Source organism: Marmota monax, unplaced genomic scaffold, assembly GCF_021218885.2.
Source record: "Marmota monax isolate L192 unplaced genomic scaffold, Marmota_monax_Labrador192_F-V1.1 WCK01_AAM20220418_F8-fsc00135, whole genome shotgun sequence".
Lineage (NCBI taxonomy): Eukaryota > Metazoa > Chordata > Mammalia > Rodentia > Sciuridae > Marmota > Marmota monax.
Window position 1 is genome coordinate 544,960 of NW_026694339.1, and position 18,095 is coordinate 563,054.

An 18,095-nucleotide genomic window follows, 5' to 3' on the forward strand; every position below is an offset into this window, starting at 1 on the left:
CTAGATACTTTTGTTTTAAAAAAGCAAGTTCAGGAAAAGTGAGTTAAAGAAAAAAGTAAATAGTGGTAAGGGTAGAATTCAGATATGTCCAAAAAGGACAAAGTGTTATGCACATGGAGGATGTTTAGAGAACATTGAACTAGAAACTAGTTCCCTTGGAACCTTAAGATTATCCTTGCTAAAACCCAAGCATGGTAATACACGCCTGTAATCCCAGCAACTCTGGAGGGTAAAGCAGGCGGATTACAAATCTGAGGCCAGTCTCAGCAATTTAGTGAGGTCCTAACTGAAAAAAAAAAAAAAAAGAGAGAAAGAAAGAAAGAAAGAAAGATTATTCTCGCTAACTACGGGTGACCCCATGTCTGGACATAATGTATCTTATGACAAAACCATCTGGAGCTCTTAGGACATTCCACCTTTTCTTTATACTTTGAGCACAATATTATTCTTCAGTTTGTGAAGCCCCAAAACAAAACAAAACATTGAATGCAAGTCAAAGCAGGCATTGGGAGGAATTTACTGGATGTTTTTTTCTGGGTGTGAGATGAAAGATTACAGTCTTGAGTGAGTTTGCAGATGAGCCAAGGTCTCGGCTGAACTCTGTCTCAGCTTCATCTGGTCTCTGGTATAAACTCATTTTTCCCTGGACCTCAGTTTCCACATATGTAAAGTTAGGTTAAGATGATCCCCACATTGCCCTGCAGCCCTGAATTTTGGACTCAGTCAGAATTCTGGAAGAATTGTACCCATTTCTGGGAAATTGTACACATTTCTGAGTCTCCTAAGAAGGTTACTAACACCATAAACTGAGCTGATCTCTTATAATGGGCTAAGTGTCTTCTTTAAAGGAGACAAAACTTATTTAGGATATAAATTTGGATGTGTTTATTAAAGCAAAACCAAGTGCTGCTTCTTTTCTTTCATATCAGGATCTTTTTTGAAAAGTACTGAACCTAATCCAGCTCAGGAAGAGGGTCAAAGATGATTTCACAAGGAAGGAGAACACCAAAGCTGATTCTTAGAAAAAGGGAGGCAGTTAGCCAGAGAAATGGGACGGGTGATTCAATCAGCAAGAGTAGTTTGAAGCAAGACCTGGATACACAAAAGAACATGGTTCATTTAGGGCAATTCAAGCACTTGCTGACTCAGCAAATAGTCATTGTCTTGCCTACCTGTCCCAGACACTGTGACCATCAGGCTGCAGTGCAAGGTGGGGGTAAGAGGAGGGGGCCGGGTGAGTAGCACTGGCTCCTGAAGGGCTTCCTGCTGAAGTTTGGACTTCCAACAAGCTACTGTCAACTGTAAAGAGGCAAGAAAGCTTTGAGGTCAGGAGAATTGTGGGAAAAACAGAGGCTTTGGGGTGTGCTTGCGCTTGTTCAAAGGCATCAGCTTCTTGATCTCTAATAACTCAGCAGACTTCAGGGGTTTTTCCCTTGAGAGTGTCTTTCTGAATCTGGTGACTGGAAGGGCATCTAAGGTCTGTAATTATAAACACTCTTGTCCTCTGGGCTCTGGGAATGGGGAATGGTGGGTGTCTGACTGTACCTATTTCTGTTGCGACTTCTCATGCTGATTTGCAGTTGGACTGGGTGAAAGCCGACTCCTCCCTTTGAGCTTTTCTCCTTGGAGGAGGAAGCAGCTATCTCAGAAGATATTTCCATAGACTGGAAAACATAGGCATGTTTCCTCTTGCAATTTTTTTCCCCACAGACCGTGTAAGGTATCATTCTAGAGACAAGCTGCTTGTTCTTTCTGATTATTTCAGACACAAGCAGCCCGTTCCTTTCCATCAAGCAGATCTGGATAAGCCATTGCCAACTCCATGAAAGTGCAACATTGGAGCGAGTGATACAGTGATGAGCCAGGAAGCCAGAGGTGGGCACAGGCTTCCTCAAAAGAGTTAGATAACATTATGGAGAAAAGATAAGGAGAATCTGAGAACATAATATCTTGCAATGGTTCATGCAGCTATTTAAAACTGCAGTTAAAATAAAAGAGCTCTTGCCACTATCTACTGAATACTCTGAAACATGAAGGGTCTGTCAGCAACTTTAAGTCTTTGCATTTGAAGAGTTAAAAATAAAGGAAGACTTTCTGTTGATTGCCAAGTTCAAACTCTAGCCCTGTTGCTGACTAGCTGTTGCCCCTTGCAAGTGGCTGAATGTTTGTCCCTGCCTTTCCTTCTATGTAAATGGAGTAATAATATACCTTCTTGAAAGGGTTTCAGGGAAGAGCAAATTTGATGAACTTGGCAAAGCACTTAGTAAGTGTGCAATGAGCACTAGTAGTTAATATTATCCAAAGGACGTGTTTGGGGGCATTTCCATCCAGACAGCCCTAAACACTGTAGTAAGGATAACAATTTACATGCATAGAATTCAGCAGAGTTTACATTTTATACAAGTGTGTTCTCGGCTAGGAGAATTAGAGCCCTTAGCTGATTTGGCCAAATTCTTGGAGTGAATAAGGGCTAGAACTGGCACACAGGTGCCAATCTTTTGATTGAAACCTGGTTCTTTCTACTGCATCATGGAGTCTTACACCAAGGATGTCTTTGAGAGACATTTTCATATAAACTCTACTCTTTTTTCTCCAAGTGAACCATTCTTATTTCTATGAATCCAGAAGTTACCATCCACCTGTGTCCTAACATGAGCCTGCTGGGACACATCTGACTTCCTAGATCTGAGGTTTAGACAGGCTGGGGAATTGTTGGTAGGCACTTTAGTAGGGTTTATTACTGACAATATCTGGGACAGTCCGGAAAATGTAAAATTTAATGTATCATTTCAGTTGAGCTCAGAGAACAGCTCCTTGCTGTGTTGCAAAGGTGGTTAACATTAGCCTGGAAAATGAGTGTGAGTAAATCTTTGCTGGAGCAGCAAAAGCTATACAGTGTCTCCTACCCACCTTCTGCATAATTAACAGTAGGTGTAGAGGCTTGTGACTGTTAACCGTCACCTCTCGCCAGGCATGTGGTGCCCGCCTGTAATCCCAGAAGCTCCGGAGGCTGAGGCAGAAAGATCACAAACACAAAGCCAGCCTCAGTAATTTAGCGAGGCCCTAAGCAAGACCCTGTCTCAAAATAAAAAGTAAAAAGGGGCTGGTGATATGGCTCAGTGGTTAAGCATCCCTGAGTTTAAGCCCTCATCTCTCTCCCCTACAAAAAAAAAATAAATAAATAATCACGTCTCTCAGAGGGCTTCTATTCAAGTCCATATCCTTTAGCATAGTCATTTGTTAGGTCACCTATGGGATATGGTTACCTATACATCGAAAATTCTAGTCTTATGGCCTGCAGTTTCCTTCTTGTGAGAATGGGCCTAAAATTCCATTGAGTCATGGCTTAAATGCCACTCCTTATTACCTGCAGAGATTGATTTTACTACAACCGAAGATCTCAGGTGGAAGCTGTTCTTGCACAATGTCATGTGATGTAGTGGTAAGGGGACTTTCTTGGGTTCTAATCCTGAGCAAGTGACTTCATCTCTGTGGTGACATTTCCTCTTATCTGTGATGAGGGAGTTGAAGCCAGTAATATTTTAAGGGTTCTTAAGCATTTAAATTCTACGCTACATAAGCAGTAATTTAGGAATAAATTAGAAGACTCAAGAGGAACACCAGACTAAAACTGAGACATGGAGACATGAATGTATTTATCCTTTTAAAAATTAGTTTCATGGCAATAGTGAGATTCATAAAAACACAATTTAAAGCAGTTGCTATGTATTCTCTGTGCATGAAAGCAATAAGGTTTTTTATAATTGGAAATTGTGTTTTATTCTTATTTTCTTCAAAAATTATTTTAAGGTGGGTAGTCATCCAGGCCAGAAGTTCCTACTCTTGGTTTGTGGTCAAAATCTGAGGGAGACATTTGAAAAGTACAGGATTTCTGGGCACCTCCCAGACCTTTGGGATCAGAATATCAGAGTTGTAGGCTCAGCAGTCTCCATTAAAGACCAAGAAGATAGTCAGATTCTCTGGGCGAGTCCCAGGCTGGAAAATCCCTGCTTAGTCAGCCTGAGTTGTGTGATTTTGATGGATTCAGTTTCTGATGGCTGGCTGTGTCTTTCTCATTCCAGAATTTTCCTAGTGCCTGAGGTGAGCCATGGGGGATAATCTGCATTATCAGTTCATTGACTGTTAACTGTTGGGTGTGTATGACCTGCAGCCCAGGGCTCTTGTAAGGCCTGGCATTTCCAGTTTGTGAAGGGTGAGTGTTTGGCTGTATGTCAACCCTACCTTTGGTGGCCTCCGGTCTGACTTTGTCATCCTGTACCTCTAGGGATTCTGCCCTCTTGCATGTGCTCCCTGACAAAGCCACATCTTCCTCCTACAAGTAAGAACTCCCTATTTAGTCAGAGTGCTTTCTTTCTTTCATTTTAGCTATATTTGAGATATGACTCACAAACCATGTAATTCACCCTCTTAAAGTGCACAATCATTGTTTTTTTGGTGTGTGTGTGGGGGGCATGGATACCAAAGATTGAACTCAGGGGCACTCAACCACTGAGCCACATCCCCAGCCCTATTTTTATTTTATTTAGAAACAGGGTCTCACTGAATTGCTTAGCGCTTCTCTGTTGCTGAGGCTGGCTTTGAACTTGAGATCCTCCTGCCTCAGCCTCTTGAGCCGCTTGGATTATAGGCATGCACCACTGTGCCCAGCAACAGTCAATGGTTTTTAGTAGATCCACAAATATGTGCATATTTCATGACTCCCAAAGAAATCTTATACTCTTTAGCTAACATTTGCTCCATCTCCTCATTCTCCTATCACTAGGCAACCACGGATCTTCTTTCTATCATTATAAATTTGCCTCTTCTAGGCATTTCCTGTAATTGGAATTATATAACAATTATATAACATGTCATCATTTGGACTGCTTTTGTCATTCAGCATAATGTCGCCAAGGTTCCTCCATGTTGTAGCACCTTTCTATGCTTCACTCCCTTTTTCTTTTTCCCCCTTTTTTATAACTTTTCTAAAAATTAACTGTTTTTTATGGAAGATTATATTCATCTTTTTTTTAGTTTTATTGATTTTATTTTTTTAAATACATGACAGTGGAATGCATTACAATTCTTATTACACATATAGAGCACAATTTTTCATATCTTTGTATATAGAGTATGTTCATGCCAATATATATGTACTTTGTTTTTTTTAATGCATTACCAATTCTTTTTTTTAATATTTATTTTTAAGTTTTAGGTGTACACAATATCTTTATTTTACATTTATGTGGTGCTTAGGATCGAACCCAGCGCCTTGTGCATGCTGGGCAAGCACTCCACCACTGAGCCACAACACCAGCCCCTGTATTACAATTCTTATTACAATATACCACAATTTTTCATATCTCTGTTTATATATCAAGTATGTTGACACCCAATTCGAGTCTTTATACATGTACTTTGGATAATGATGTCCATCACATTCCACCACTCTTACTAATTCCCTGCCCCCTCCTTTTCCCTCCCACCCCCTCTGCTCTATCTAGAATTCATCTAATCCTCCCATGCTTCCCCTCCCTATCCCACTATGAGTCAGTCTCCTTATATCCAAGAAAACATTCATTATTTGTTTTTTTGGGATTGGCTAACTTCACTTAACATTATCTTCTCCAATGCCATCCATTTACCTGCAAATGCCATGATTTTATTCTCTTTTAATGATGAGCATCTAGGTTGGCTCCACAGTTTAGCTATTGTGAATTGTGCTGCTATAAACATTAATGTGGCTGTGTCCCTGTAGTATGCTGTTTTTAAGTCCTTTCGGTATAGTCTGAGGAGAGGGATAGCTGGGTCAAATCGTGGTTCCATTCCCAGATTTCTAAGGAATCTCCATACTGATTTCCATATTGGCTGTGCCAATTTGCAGTCCCACCAGAAATGTATGAGTGTACCTTTTCCCCACATCCTCTCCAACACTTATTGTTGTTTGTCTTCATAATAGCGGCCATTTTGACTGGAGTGCTTCACTCCTTTTTAAGGTCAAATATTATTCCACTGTATGGATAGCCCACATTTTATTTATCTGCTAATGGGCATTTGGGTTGTTTCCAATTTTTGACTATTCTGAGTAATGCTGCCGTGAACAGTTATGTATGGATTTTTGTGTAGCTATGTTTTAATGTTTTCTTGGTACACACCTAGGAGTGGAATTGTGGTCAACCATATGGTAATATTTTGTCTTACCCTTTGAAAAACTCCTAGACAGTTTTCCAAAATGGCTGCACCATTTTAAATTCCCACCAATAGTATCAGAGGGCGCTATTTTTCCCATGTTGTTGTGAACACTTGTTAATTACTTCTTTTTTTAAAAAAAATTATTCCCACACTATTGGGTATGGAATGGTATGGCATCTCATTTCATTCTTATGGAATGCTTTCTGCCATTTAATAATTTGTTATTCCACAATATATAATTTAATTTTTTTAATCCCCAGGGAATATCTTTTCAAAATGAAGGCAAAATCTTAATTTTTAATTGTAGAAAGACTAGAAAATGCAGATAAGCAAAAATTTAGACACTCCAAATCATCTGTACTATCTCTACCCAGGGAAAATCAGTGTTACTCTGTGGAGTATCTCTTTTTAGTATCCTTTCCATAGAAACTCACTTCTTAATGGAGAATTTTTTTAAACCCAGTGGTGGAACCAATTATGGAATTATGAAGAAGTTACTCCCTTCTTTCCATCTGAGATAAGACCAGGGATGAACCTCTTGATCATCCTTGCTAAAATTCTGACCTGGGTGGTGGACGAAAGAAATGCTCATCTTTCTGACCGCAGCAGTCCAATGAAAACTTCTAACTTTTAGCTATGTAGTTCTTTTAGCTATGTCACTGAATGAAGATCCTTGATGCTACTTAAACATGGAGAGTGTCCTTAGGGAAGTCCTTGGGGTAGCCTGGTTCCCTCACATCCTGAATCTAAGAAACTTTTGACATGGTGCTGTGAGGAGCATTTTTATTTTTATTTGAAAACATTGGCCACCTTAGACTTATGGATGAAGAAAAGGATAATGCGTGTTGCAACACCATCTTTAATAGTTGACCCAACATTTTTGCATTTATTTTTAAAAAGCAATCTTTTCCTAACATCTAGTGGCTTAAAGGTTGAATGGCAACTCATTTTCATAATAATGTGGATCATCTCTTAAGTTCGTGGCATAAGTCACTGATTTGCCTCTTAGAGTAGATGGTCTCCTTATAACAGTGGGATTCTGAACTGGTAGCCCTGTTCTGCAGGGCTATTTTTTTCTCCAATAGTTAAAACAAAATATTATAGAACACTTATTATATGCTGGTCCTTTTACATAGATTATTTCATTTAATCCTCACAGCTATCTTTCAAGGTATGATTTATCTTTGTGCCTGCTTTACAGATTGAATCATAGGGAAGTTAACAACCGGTCTGTGCTTTGGATGCACCAATCTGGCCGTAGAGTCTTTCCTACTAGCATTCTAGAAAATAGTACTTTTTAAAAACTGGTAATTCAACAAATGGGGAAACCGATGCAGTTATAAAGACAAATATTTGCTTATGGGGACTGCTTGTATTTGGGGACATGTAACAGTTTGAACTCTTCTGCTCACTGTTAGATGTCACACACTGGCCCTCTTCTGTCCTTCTGCCCTACCACTTGGGAAAGAGGTTTAAGTAAGCCTTCCCTGCAGAGGGGGCTATTTTTTCTCCTTTTTTTTTTAAATTAGCCAAAAATGGCCTTTTGGTTAATTAAGCATTTCCCTGTGAATATGCTTGGAAAGTGAGAGGGAAGCTAAGATGTATCCATTCTCTTTTCTCAATCTCATTCCCCCTCCTCCCTTCCACTCCTACCTCAAGTCCAAGGTCACAAAAGCTCTGGGGAGAGAGAAAGCACGTCAGTGCTTAGGAGAATGGACAGTGTCTTAAGGGCTGAATGGCAACTCATTTTCATAATAACGCAGACGGTCTCTGAAGTCCATGGCATAAGCCAGTGATTTGCCTCTTAGAGTAGAAGCTCTCCTAGTAACAGTGGGATTCCGACTGGCAGCCCTGTTCCACAGGGGCACTGTGGAAAGGGAAGTGGGAAGACTGGGGAGGTGAAGAAGGATCTGTGAGTGGCTCCGGACTCTGGAGGGAGACGTGCTGACTGTCAGCCCATAGTGAGCCACAGTGTACTGGCTCTCTTATGGAGATTCTCTCATATTGAGTGCTGTTGTCACAAGTAGCTAATACAATTTATTCTGTTCTGAGTGCCACTCAGTGAAATGGGCATTATTCGCTGTCTTAACTTCTTTTTGGAATGAGACTGTCATCCCTATTTAATGAATGAGTTCATAGGCTCAGAGAGGTAAGATACATTGTCTGATAGCACACAGCACCCCAGCAGCAGGATCAAACTGCAGTTCTGCCTTGAATCCAAAGGCTTTGTGGAGTATATATTTAATTCATCTTCTGGAGTTTAGGGTTCTAGGTCCAGAGCTCCCTGGTGGGGCCAAGGGGTGGAGTCTCTGCTGACCTGGTAGGAAGGAGGTCATGATTACAGCTGGTAATAAATAAACTGGAGCCTTAGAAAGAGGGTCCAGTGTGGAGAATGGTGTCTGCTGGAGCCCCCCACAGCTGACTTTATACCCTACCTTTTACCAATAATAACAGCAGTAATAATAAAGAGTGAAGATTTTTAAGCAGTATTTCTACAGCTTTTATAAAAACTTCAGAAAAACTTAGAATTCAGGTTTAGGGTCAGACCTGGGGTGGGATTCAGACTCTTCTACTGGCTTGTGACCTCTGGCTGCTCATAGACTCTTTTTGCCTTAAGTTATGAAAGGGGGATAATGCTACCCAGGAGATAGGGTTGTTGGAGGATAATGCCTGGTACCTGGTAAGTGCTCTGGAAGAGTTAACTGCTGCTCTTACCCCACCCACACCAGTGCCTTCTGTCCCCCCCCCCTTATACAACCTGGACGGCCCTCCTTGCTACCTTTACCATCTACTCCAGTGGAGACCCACTGGGTTCAACTGCTTTATGGAAACTCTTCTGGAACTTCATAGATTCTGCCTTGTTTGGAGTTGGTTGGTTGGTTGGGGGCCTTCAGGCTCTGAGAGACTCCTTTGCTGAAAGGGGTCTCCCCAGATTGTGCGTACCTTCCCCATTGACGCCTCTCTGGGGCCAGAGCTGCTCTATCAATTCTTTATTAAGACCAGCTATTTTTTATTTATGATGCTTGTGGGTTCATTAAAAATGGCACTCCCTGTTGGGGATACCAGCAAGGCTTTTAGCCAGTTTTTATCAGGTTGTTAGAGTAGATATGAATATTTTAATAGAGAGAAAGAGCAAAGCCTTCAACAAACTTAATTTGTTCTAGAATTTAAGTGACAGGCTTAACAGGGGTGCCAAGTAATTCAGTATAATCAGCCCAGATAGTGGAATAAGGAACACAATTAAATGGACCAGGGAGCTTTTCCAGAGGGGCCACAGGGGGATTCCCTCCCCTGCCCGTAGCAGCTGCAAATCACTGTGTCCTAGGATCCTTTTAGTCCATGTAAGATCTAGCATAGCCACAGGCAGCTTCTAGGCCCAGTTAAGTTCCCAGGAAGTCAGGAGAGTGTTTTTGCAGATTCCATTTTAACATTTATAGAATTCTTTTCCCAAGATGTTGATCTTATTAAATTATACACAGAATGATGAATAAGCAAGGTCACTGGTACCCCTCAAAAGCATATTTGAAAAGATAATAGAATGAAACAGACATTATTACTGTATGTATATATGCGACTACATGACCAATATGATTCTGCAAATGTACACCAAGAAAAATGAGAAATTATATCCCATCTATGTATGATATGTCAAAGTGCATAAGTGCATATATACTGTCATATATAACTAATTAAAACAAATAAAAAAAATTTAAAAAGCACATTTGAGGCTTCACATTTGATCACAGAGAGATGGTGGCTGGATTCTTGATGTAGTTTAAATCATATCCACTTGGGGGAGCTTTATGATTGAATTTTAAGATCCACGTCAGGTTTCTTTCTTCTCTTTCTTCTTCTTTTTTTTTTTTTTTAATGTGCCACATGAGATCCAGATGACTCCCCTCCCCACTGCAGTGACAAGCTACTGAAGCAAGCAATGGTTGCAGAAATACAATGATAAATCAGTGTGAGTGGTTTTACTTTATTGGCAATTCCTCCCTCTGGATTTGGAAGTTATTCTTGATTTTTAAAAGCTTCTTCCCCTTCAAACTAAAATAGTTTAAAGATAAAATAAAGAATAGCAGTACTTTCTGCTCTTTCTTGCATGAGTGTTCTGCATATGTATGCAGACATCAACGCATATTTAAATAACTGCATGTCCCAGTTGATTTCAAATAATCAAACCACCAGAAAAAAAAAATCTTTGAACTTTTAAGAATATGGTCAATTGTAAGGAAGATAAAATCATGAAACCAAATGTCTGAACAGAGAATGATGTTTTCCTGGATATCTAGCATGGAACTCTCTATCAGCCTTCCTCTGTCTCACATAGGTGGGGCACAGAGAGGTCTAATGAAGGACAATCCATTGCTGCCCGGGCATAAGTCCAGGTTCCAGATGGTCTTTGGGGTCTACCCAGATTTGGACGGTTTTGAAATCATAGAAAGCTAGTTAGGGTTCCTAATTAGGACATTTGCTAGAGAGTGTTGTCACAATATGGATGCATTATTAACCCATTTTACTATGGAATAAAACGAAACCAATTATGAACCCCCATAAACAAGTGTGCCTATACGTGTCCACCTGCCTGCACAGAGGGAGCTGGAAAGTGTTTCTCAAAGAAAGATGGCCTCTTATTGTCTAAATCCCAGCCTAATTCTTTCCCCTTTTCTCCTTTGTCCTCTTCCTTTGATTTGGGATGATAGATTCTCTCCTTTAGTTAGTGCCCAGTTCTTCTATTAAATATGGCTTTGCTATCTTGGTAAAGCCTTTCTTATTTTTCCTTCTGTCTTTCCAGAGGAGGAAAGGAAGCATCCGGAGGGGGGTCACTTTTCAGTCTCTTGTCCATTGGTGAAGGGTTTCCCTACGTCTGCACAGTGGCACGGTTTCTCTCCTTATGGGTCATGCTCAGCCACCCCAGTGGGCTCAGCATCTCTGTTTCTGTCTCTGACTCTCTCATTGGACAGACCGACCTGTCTGGACACAAGTGTCATACTCTGCCCGATGGGGATAAATCTCAGGAACCTGCTCCTGTGAAGACCAGCAGCCCCTGCCCCATCCCCTCTTCTCCATTGTCATTGGTCACATCCATAGGCTTTTCCTTGTCTGCTCAGTGGAGGGAAAAATGTCACTTTGCTTCCTTGGAACCCTGTTGTTCCCACCAGGATGACTTTTCTCTGGGATGTGGGGGAAGCTTCCCACTCCTATTTTTACAGTATTTTCTGGCCTTTTAATTTTAATGTAATAGTTTCCAACCTTTTTCTTTTAAACTATGAGACTCTTTTTTTTAGAACTAAATTTACACAGAAGCCCCACCCCGTGTGCACCTGGCTTCAAGGAGCCCTGCGCAGATCATTTTCTAAGACAGTTTCCAGACCCTGTGCAATGGGCCTTTGCTGTTCTTCCATCAAGAGAGGGAGTCTGCTTCCCTCCCCAAAATCTGGTGGCCTTGTGTCTTGCCTTGACGAACAGAGTGTGCAGGAAGTGATGCTGAACAAGCCCCAGCCTGGGCCTCAAGGGATGCTGCAGTTTCCATTACAGTCCTTTTGGGTTCTTTCCCAAAAACCACCAGGTGAAGAAGTTGCTCTAGCTCAGCAGGGATGGCAGGAGACTTGCATTTAAGGGCACAGAAAGACTGATCTGCTGTGGTGGCAGCAGAAGATCCCCCAGGGTACCATAGTGAACCCCAAGCCTGTGGATCAGAGGACCAGTGCTTTAACACACTTGAGTGACTCTGGATGCTTTCAGTCATCAGTATCAGTCAAACTGATGCGGTGTATGATGCCACTTTCCTCCTGCAAGTGGGTGGTTTTTTAAAAGTCCTAGTTAAACAACAGGAAGGAGGGCTGGGGCTGGGGCTCAGTGGTAGAGCACTTTCCTCACGTGTGTGAAGCACTGGATTTGATTCTCAGCACCTTATATGAATAAATGGATAAAATAAAGGTCCATCAATAACTTAAAAAAAAACAACCACAGAAAGGAGACAAGACCTAGTGCTACTTACTATGACACATTAGTGTTAGACTTAGTGCCCGTTTTCTATTACCACATTCTCACTCCTTACCACGTGTTGGGTTCTGTGCTGAGAACTTCACATACAATGTCCTATTAAGTCTTCTGGAAGACTTGGCAAGGCTGGTAGGATTGTTTTCATTTTACAGGTAAAATGGGAACTCAAAGAAATTAAGACATCAGCGCTGTGGCATTGCGCAACTCCAGAGGATGCTATTCATACTGTTGTCTGTCTCAATGGTGCCCCCTACTGTTGTGCAATTTACATGGTAGTCCTGCCCAAAGTAACACCCTAACAAGTGGAGGAACTGGGATTTTAGACTGCAAAGCCTGAACACTTCATTTTATATTACTTCTCTAAGCTACCTTATTTCTTCTTTTTCTATACATTTGTTCATCTATCCAATCGCCTATTTATCTGTCCATCTGTCCATCCACCTATCCACTCAAACATCCTTCCTTCCTTCTCTTTACCCCTCTATCCACCCGCTTGCCTACATATTCAATTTAGAGGAACCATTAAATTTTCTATAAAAGGTCTGAATATTCAGTTTCTTAAAATATACCTAGAAACATTAATTTTCTACTGCTTTTTAAAAATTCATTTGAAATATGAAATCTAATTGTAGACTATTTCAAACATTTAGAAAAGAAAACAAATTTCTGGAAAACCATGTGCCCATAATCCAGATTTCACATTGTACCCGATTTGCTTCCAATTTCCTTTTTAAAGAAGGAAGATAGAAAAGAGCTGAAGCCCTGCTTCTCCCTCTCACTTCTTTCCCCATGGTGTGTCACATCTGTGTCATATTCACATGTGTGATCTTATACTTTTACTGGATCTGTAGGTATCCATGAGTGATATTGAATATTATGATAATATTATTTTGAGTTTGCATTTTCTTAAATTTTTTTTTTAGTTGTAGTTGGACACAATACCTTTATTTTATTTATTTTTATGTGGTGCTGAGGATCGAACCCAGCATCTTGCACATGCTAGGTGAGCACTCTACCTCTGAGCCAGAACTCCAGCCCCTGTAGTTTGTATTTACATCAATATGCTTTTTAAACTTGCTCTTATCTTTCAACACTATAATTTTTGAGATTTATTCCCTTTGGCCTGTGTATACAGATCCCATCAGGCAGTGATATGGGCTAGGGAAACACATATTACCATGGAGGCTGGGAAGGGTTTCATGGAAAAAAAGGCTTTGGAGCCAAAGAAATGAGAATAAGATGTTTACGCTAAAACCTGGGCAAGCAAATGGAATGGTGTGTGGATGTGTGCACATGAGACAGGTTTTCTCTCTGTAGAAGGCGGGAAAGGATGTTCCAGGCAGATGGAACAGCATGTGCAGAGACCTGGAGGCTAAAAAAGAGCATTGCCTGTCCTGGGTGCTGTCAAGAGCCCAGTTTATTTGGAGGGAGGATTTTGGGAGGTGGGGTGATTAGAAATGAAGCCAGAAACAGTGCCTGGCACTTGGTTGTCATTATTATTTGTTGAATAAATGAATGATTAAAAGCTTTTAGTGTTACAAATGCAATCATGAGGCCAGCCTTTAATTAACTGGAAGTTTTAAGGCATTGTTCCTTATTATAAGCAGGGCTCCCAAAATCTCTTTGATCCCAAACTTTGTTCCTGAACCTATGAAGATAATATAAATGAGTCTTATTTCCCTATATCCATAAGCACAATTTTGTAAGCACAATTCAGTCTTCTGCAATGGAGGCTCTTTTTAGTCTTGTAACCCCAAGTTAGAAAGTTATAGGGCATTCTTTAAGATTAGACTGTTGAGACAGCTGATTTAGAAAATCGAGTCAAATGAACTTATTCCTTCTAAACACAGGTCATGTAATACAGGTCATTTGTGCTTAGGATGGATTTGGGTAAGACACAACTATTATGAATTTATTTTTTTTTCATTGATTCAAGTCATTTGTTAGCACTACTTCAAATTAATTTTATTCTTAAAAATTATTTTTACTAAACGGATCTATGTTTCTTTCAAGACCTTAATTCATGCAGTGGTGGTTTCTGATCATATCTGATTGGGATTTTGTAGTCATGAGACTGAGAACAAGGTCAACATGTGGGGATCCCTTTCCTCTGCGTTAATCAGCAAAGGCTGGAGGTAACCAGGCTAGCTGTCTCCCCATTTGTTATTATTATTAATGCTCTCCAGGCTTATCTATGATGATCTGTAGCTAACTTCTCAAAGCAATTCAAAGCATGTAACAGACTCTAATAATAGCTGCTCTTCACATGTAGAATATTTATTTGGGCACTTGCTGGCATAGCCAGGGCTCTGGTGGGATGAATTTCCTAAGCCTTAGAAAGTCAGTGCTTCCTTGGTGCCTTTGTGGTCTCTTTCCACTGACTGATCTCCAGCCACTGTGGTGCTGCTGGGGTGTTTCAGAGAAAGCAGAACTAGGGATCCTTTTGTGGCTGCAGGGAGAGATTTCTTTATTCCAAGCTAGGAGCTGTGTTTGTCATGGGGATGGAGTAGAAGGTATTCAGGTAGGTCATAACAAATCCCATCTTGCTGTTCAACTACTGGGAAGTTCCTGGAGGGGAGGGAGATGTATTTTTGTCATCTTGAATTAAGATTTGTGTTTTTCGATAGGATTTATGTCGCAAATAATAATTAGATTTTCAGGGTAGCCCATAAAATTCTATTTGCTTAAAATGTAGCTGAAGGAAAAATATGATGTAAACACAATCTGCATGACAGACTAACGCAGAGCTTCTCTGGTTGAAACGAGGTTGGCCTCAAAGTCTTGAGTCTTGGTCCTTGAAATTCACTTTGCTCTTAGGCTTGCTTCACTCATCTCTGGGCTATCTCCCCTTCTGTCCTGAGGAGTGATGAGTACTTTTACTGCTCCAGAGAGGATACATAACTGTATGGTCAGTTTTCCAAGACCAAAGAAACATTGAGAATGGATTCAATAGCAGCAGCAGCAGCAACATCAACAAAACAACAACAACAACAAAACAACAACAAAAAAAGAAAGAATAGTAGTTTTAGGAAACTGGTCTGCCCATCAATGTGGATTTTTTGTACAAGAACCACCCAGGAAATATAAAACTGATTTTGAAAACAATCTAGGGCCATTTCTTAAAATTCCAATTCAGTGCCAGGTATGGTGGGGCATGCCTGTAATCCCAGCAGCTCCGGAGGCTGAGATAGGAGGATCACGAGTTCAAAGCCAGCCTCAGCAAAGTGAGATGCTAAGCAACTCAGTGAGATCTTGTATCTAAATAAAATACTAAAAGGGGCTACAGATGTGGCTCAGTGGTTAAGTGCTGTTAAGTTCAATTCCTGGTACCAATAGAAACAAACAAACAAACTCCAATTCAGTGGACCTAGACTGGTTCATGTGGAATCTGTATATTAAAAAGCTGCTCCAAAGGATTAAGGTCTGCAGCCATATTTGGAAATCTCTGAATTGGGTCATCTAGCTTCCTAGATACCACTAGGCCTTCAACTGGTGGCTACCTCCTGGGCTTCCACCCCAGGGCAGGAGGCAGATTCAGACCCATCAAGAGAGTCCTGAGGAGAGACAGGAGTTTCCTAGACTTTTTAAGTCTTGCCCCCCCCCCCCCCAGATTGGTTTCTTACCTGAAAATTTCTCATTCCCCTTACTGTCAGCAGAGATTTCCACAATCACCTCCTCCCAGGCCTTTGCTTCACCTCTGGCTTTAACAAAACAAGCATAGCAAGAAGAATACAGTGTGTTTAGTCTCCCCTGGAATGAAGCCACAGATGAGACTGGAAGAGACTCTTTTCTTATTACTCACCTGGGACCTGGTTCCTTAACGTTTGTATTCTTTTGAAAAAAAATGTACTCTAAGTCTGAATCAGCCACTGAAAAGAACAATCACAGCCACTCAACCTTTTGGGCTAGAACTCTTAGAACTACACATGATTCTGTGTTTTGTTGGTGTTATCAAGATAGGCCTCTTGGGGCTGGGGATGTGGCTCAAGTGGTAGCGCGCTCGCCTGGCATGTGTGCGGCCCGGGTTCGATCCTCAGCACCACATACAAACAAAGATGTTGTGTCCACCAAATACTAAAAAAAAATAAATATTAAAATTCTCTCTCTCTCTACCTCTCTCTCACTCTCTCTTTTAAAAAAAAAGATAGGCCTCTTGGTTCATGACATGGTGCTTCCTTGTTAGCATTGAAAACACTAGGTTCTAGATCCTAATGGAAACAGGGGCTAGAGAGGGAGGAAATGGAAAGGAACTAAGAACTGGAGAGAAACAAAAAAGAGATTTAGAGGGATGATTTTGGTAAATGGGATTTTGGGTCCTGGGTGAGTGGAATAGGGTGGTTAATAATCATAGCTACAGTGTTGTGCCGAGTACTGTACAGAATTCCTATCATTTAACCCTCACGACAGCCCAAGAAAATAGCTGTGATCATTACCCCCAGTAAACAGAGGAATCTGACTTATGGCTAAGTTAAGTAACTTGCCTTAGGTCATATAAGAAGTGCAAGGGTTGGACCCAGATTGAAATCACTCAGGCAGATAGCTGCAGAACGGAACTCTGGTGTGCCTCTGTGTTGTTGTTACAGCTGTTATTGTGAATGAGGTATTTGAAGCAAATCCCAGTCCTATGTCATTTCACTCCTACATACTTCATTTTGCATTTCTAGAAACTATGGATACTTTTCTTATGTTACCATAATGCCATTATGATACCCAACAAAAGTAGCAGTAATTCCTTGATATTTCATAGAATCCAATTATCTTCAAATTTCTCAGATTGCCTGAAGATGTCTTTGTTAAAAATCTCGATTCATATTCATCAGGATACATTTAATGTTCTACACATGATAAGTGTTACTTTGCTCAACCTTATTTTCTCAAGAACAGACCCATCTCTTTAAAAACTATGCCATTAACGTGGGTGGGCATAGTGGCTCACACCTGTAATTCCAGCTATTCTTGGGGCTGAGGTCAGAGGATCGCAAGTTCGAGGACTGCTTGGGCCATTTAGCAACACCATGTCTCAAAATGAAATTTAAGAAGGGCTTAAGATGAAGCTCAGTGGTATATATTTTTTTAACATGTATAAGGCCCTGGATTCAAGCCCCAGTACACACACACACACACACACATACACAGAGCCATTTACCCAACAAATAAACCCGATCAGTTAACCTACAGAAGTCCCCAATGTAGATGAGTCTGTTTGCTTCTCCAGTGTTATTTACCTTGCAGATCCTGTTCATTTAATCCTTAGCACTGTATGTTGTCTATCTTGGACATGTTATTCTAGCAGTGCAATGCAAACCTACTTTGTCATCTCTTTGAAAGACATCAGAGAAAAGTTCATTTATTTCTTAGTGCTTTTTCTTTGGATATTTTAAAAATTTATTTTCAATTATCAGCCTTGTATTTCCCCAAGGAATGGACCATCACTTATCTATTTTTTCTCTGCTATTTTATAATTTGTTTATACCTTTTTTTTGTTTATGCTTCAATAGATATCTTTGCAAATACAATACTTTTTATTGTTTCACCAGAGTAGCACCCAGAGGTGGAGTTAAAGTGTTGAAAGTTCTTAGTGTTTCAGTGGATATTGAAATAATAGAAAATTACTTTCAATAGGAATGCATTTTCTTTACATCAGCAAATTAAAACTCAAAGTTTCTCAGATTCAATGGGAAGATCTCATGGATTCTTTGGATAAACAGAGACACAGGAGTGAGTGCATAATTGCAGATTTGTCCCTATAGTCTTTCCTGATATCTTTCACGGAGGTGAAAAAAGAGATTAGCCTTCATGGCCCAGAACAACACATCCAGGAGAGGCAACATACAGTGTAGGGATTAACTGAAGATAATTGAAGTGATATCCTGACCTACTGATTTAGTATTTTGCAA

The 18,095-nt window shown here is 40.5% G+C and overlaps 1 protein-coding gene across 4 annotated transcripts in view; it reads left to right on the forward strand.

Moving 5' to 3' along the window:
• Positions 1-18,095, forward strand: part of LOC124109060 (uncharacterized) — a 179,250-nt gene that overhangs the window by 23,123 nt on the left and 138,032 nt on the right. Inside the window, exon 2 of one of the 4 annotated variants that reach the window (XM_046467538.2) lies at positions 4,083-4,101. The exons of 2 other annotated variants lie outside the window; for them this stretch is intronic. The gene's annotated coding sequence lies outside the window, so the exon portion shown is untranslated. One more of the 4 variants, XM_046467541.2, reaches the window with a different exon arrangement.